We start from the raw sequence: 4,375 nt of genomic DNA, 5'->3' as shown, positions 1-4,375 counted from the left end.
TGTCATTCATTTCCTCTATCATTATATTCAGCATTGTACACATTTCCTCTCTGATCTCTACCGTTGTATTAGGACTAAAGAAGATACTTGACTTTTCGGCGCTTACCAGCTGTCCCGACGCCGTACAATATAAATCTAATGTTGATTTCAGGGCCGCCACATTATTTTGGTTGGCTTTCATCAAGATCAATGAATCATCCGCAAAGAGAAGATTTGTGACCGGTGGGGCGTCTGTACAAACTTTAACTCCTGATATGTTTTCATTGTCCTCAGCATGCGTCGGCAAGGCATTCAACCCCTCTGTGCATAGCTAAAAGAGGTATGGTGATAGTGGATCACCCTGCCTCAACCCTCTAGTAGGCGTGAAGCTCTCACTTTCCTCTTCATTGATCTTTACTATGTATTCGACAGTTGAGACACATTGCATAATCAAATTCACCCATTTTTGACGAAAATCCAATCTCAACATAATCTCCTTCAAAAAAGGCCACTCGACTCTATCGTATGCTTTGTGCATGTCAAGTGTTATAGAACACAAGCCCTCTCTACCTTATCTTTTGTTCTTGATTGTGTGAAAACATTCATAGGCCACTAAAATATTATCTGTTGTCAATCTTCCCGGTACATATGCACTCTGTGTTGGAATAATAATTTCTGGTAAAAAAACCTTCAATCGAGTGGCCACCATTTTTTTAATTATTTTGTATACCACGTTACATAAATTAATCGGTCTAAATTGTGTTACCTTTTCTGGTGTATTAATCTTAGGAATCATCACGATCGCCGTATCATTCCAACTGTTCGGGATAGTGTGTTGATTCCTTTCAGAACCTCCTCAATTAGGTCCTCCCTAGCATGGGCCATAACCTTCTGTAGAAATCTAGCCCTCGAGCTTTTAAGTCCCCAATATCAAATAAAGCCTTGCGAACATCTTCCGCGGTATAAGGGGCAAGTAGTTGCCAGTTGCTTACATTGGTCATGATGAGCATCTCATACCCTATGGGAAAAGTTGCCAGTTGCATGGATTGTCCCATGCAAGAAAACTTGACGATGCTAATCTAGTTGTTGTAGTATGACCATTTTCTATTTGCTTTAAGGTGCATCATAGCATACACATATCTACATAAACAGTAAATTGTCAAAAACCACCACAACTGCGTTGCTCGATGCAGAAACCCACCGTTTTCATAAAAGTTTGCCAAAAACATTGATTTTCGTAATCGAGTTGCCGAAAGCACCAACTAGTCAATTGAGAACCGTTTGATGCCAAATATGATAGACGGGCCCACTTTCAGGGCTGATGTGGCACCAAAATTTAACGAATAAAAAAGGGCATGTATGTGTTTCTTTATTGGTTTTATTACATATTTTAAACTTTAAGCACCAAGAAGTCGAACTTGTTAAGTAGCATCGCAAGGGAACTCTGAATCTATTTATGGTTTCAGCCATGGTGTCGACGACGAGTATGGTCTGCATCAATGGCATGGAATACTTTGATAGAGTCGTTGCAACTTGATGAGTGGATTTTAATGCGACGAGTGGGACAAAATCGAGTCGTCTGGAAAAGAATCAGAGTAATGATACATTGGTGGGAAATGGTCGAGGCGTGACGTGTTTCCATTCTCGTCGACTCATCTTTTTTTTAACACAGTAAAGACGCAAGCGCTCATATACACGCGCAAACACTCACCCTAATGAACGCACACACACACACCCTATCCCTTTGAGCACCTTCGAAAAACTGAGCCAGCATATCATCTTGAAATTTACGAAGTCACCGTAGGCACCTCGTCATCGACGGGAACGTCTCCTCTCACTGAATGCGCATCACCGAAAATCATGAAATAAATCCAGAAATAAATGCAAGCACCAGGATTTGAACCCTAGTGGGTTGGGGATACCATAGTCCCTCAACCATCCAACCACAGGTTGGTTCGCACTCGTCGACTTATCATATAACATATAAAATGGTGTGTTTTTTTGTTGCGAATCTGAAAAATGGTGGTTCTTGCAGCACAATAACGGTTTTAAGATATATTCTAGATGATACGTGCCAAGCTGTGCCCCATATTGGTGCGTCGGTTTGGGCATCCACTCTATTGATACAGGTGTACATCGTGGGGTTCAAATCAGAAAGTTCTTTAATTCACTACATTTGGTCCATTCTTATTTGATCAGCAGGTTCCCAGAACTATGCTGCAATGTTTATTTGTTGGGTGCATGAAACAAGAATGCTTCCCTGCCATGATGGGCCACCACATCCACGGCAGGCTTACTTTGGCTATGATAGTATGCAGGTCATGTCACTTAAGCTTGTTCCGGTGTTGTCTATTGAATATGAACCCCTTGAATCTATTGCTACTTAAGCAGTTACAACTTACGAGAACCGGCAGTCGAACATTCATAGACATAGACAAAAAGTGGGTTGAAGTCAATAGGAATCAACCAGCTGAACATAAAACGTGTATGATAGCCAGCCACGTGGTGACGAGGAGAATCTAAAAGTTAGTTCATCCAAACAGCATATTAAACATTTCGAAGCAGCTGTCATTTAAAGATGGGCCCTACCACATTGACATCATCATGAACTAAAATCATAGCAATACTTACTTTTGCAATAAAATTTTATTATATCTAACTTTTTTCGAGACTTGTGATCTGGAACAACTGTAGATGACTTATGTTAATGCAAGGTATTGACCAACATGCAAAAATGTATTAGTATGAATTAGAAATTACTCTGCGCATGATATCCAAATGTCCTTAATACATGATTCAAATGGAGACGTGCTTGCCATATCGGGAGCTTGATTTAAGAGGTTGAATTCTGCAATTTTCGCCTTGAAGTCCTCAAACAGAAGCACATTGCTTGATCTGATGTCCCGATTGATGATTGAAGGCTGAACCTTCTCATGTAGGTATCTATACCTTTTGCCGCCTCGATGGCAATTTTGACTCTCTGCATAGCACAGGGCCAGACTGCGCACCCTGAACTCCTTTACTTCCTGTTTATAGAGAAATACGCAACAGAATACATTATAAGGCATATGAGTGAAAATACACAACAAGGGATTCGAATATGACTAGAGGCCGTTAGCACCCAATATTGATACACACAGCTCATAGACGGTTTCACATATATGTATGACCAACGACAACAACAACAACAACGATAGATCCATGGCGAAGTGGTAGAGCTATCACTACGCTATGGGCCAACCGTTTTTGTTGCAGATCAATAGGTCACTGGTTCGAACCCGGTTGGGCCCTATTGTTTTATTTTTCTAATTTTATTTCTTTGTCAACTACTGTCTTGGCCTTCCACACTTGCGTCACAAGTAGTCACTTTGAAGTTTTAATCATATCTAGATTTATTCCCTTTTCATCCGTTATGCATTTTTTGTCATGTCGATTCCTCTTTGTGAGAATTGTTATGCTTACATTGCATGGTCACCGCTATTCAAATAGTTCTCAATTACTTCCCTTTTCATCCGTTTTGCATTTTTTTGTCATGTTGATTCTTCTTTGTGAGAACGGTTATGCTTACATTAGATGGACACCGCTATTCAAATAGTTCCCTTTTCATCCATTATGCATTTTTTTGTCATGTTGATTCTTCTTTGTGTGAACTATTATGCTTACATTAGATGGTTACTTCTATTGAAATAGTTCTCAATTACTTCAAAATTAAGGCAATTATGCATTGTATATTCTATGTAGCGTGATAGACTGATATACGCAGTTTTAGACACGTAGGACATTTCTCCAATTAGGCCCCTTCAACAGAATCTAAGAATGGCATAACCCAAAAATAGCATCTTACATAAAAGCTGGAACTGGCAATCCATGAGGGCAGGCTGAAGTATGTGTACCTAATTTATGATGGCATATACAACTGATATGAGTATGTGTAAGTTCTTAACTAGCGCTCTAACCCATATCTATATCTGCAAGGATACAAATTGATATTCATTTTGCATTGACAATAAAGAGTGAACCAATTAATATTTGAACACAAGGATATGAATGCACCATCTATCTATTTGCTTGTGAAATTATTTATTTAGGGTCAAACAGAAATGGGTCCATAGCTCAGTGGTTGAGCAATTGACTGCAGATCAATAGGCCACTGGTTTGAACCCGGTTGGGCCCTATTCGTTTCTTTCTTCTATTTTAGTTTCCTTCTTCAACTATTATCTTGACCTTCCACACTTTCTTATAAAGTATTTACTTTCGTCTCTTATGCATTTTTGTGTATGTCAGTTCTTCCTCCTGAGAATATTTTTTTCATCAAGTCGTACAATTTTTTGGTTAGGATAGAAGGGCAAATGTATTGGTTGGGTGCTTCAAGAGTTAATAACAGACAGGGTGATGT

General features: G+C 39.4%; 1 non-coding gene across 1 annotated transcript; it reads left to right on the top strand.

Annotated features, from left to right (window-relative positions):
• The first annotated feature begins 4,081 nt into the window (after window positions 1-4,081).
• On the top strand, window positions 4,082-4,153 carry TRNAC-GCA. Its single transcript has one exon. It is a non-coding gene; the product is annotated as a tRNA-Cys (tRNA).
• The last annotated feature ends 222 nt before the right edge of the window (window positions 4,154-4,375 follow it).

This window comes from Triticum dicoccoides, chromosome 4A (genome assembly GCF_002162155.2).
Source record: "Triticum dicoccoides isolate Atlit2015 ecotype Zavitan chromosome 4A, WEW_v2.0, whole genome shotgun sequence".
Classification (NCBI taxonomy): Eukaryota; Viridiplantae; Streptophyta; class Magnoliopsida; order Poales; family Poaceae; genus Triticum; species Triticum dicoccoides.
This window is presented reverse-complemented; position numbering and strand designations above follow the sequence as displayed.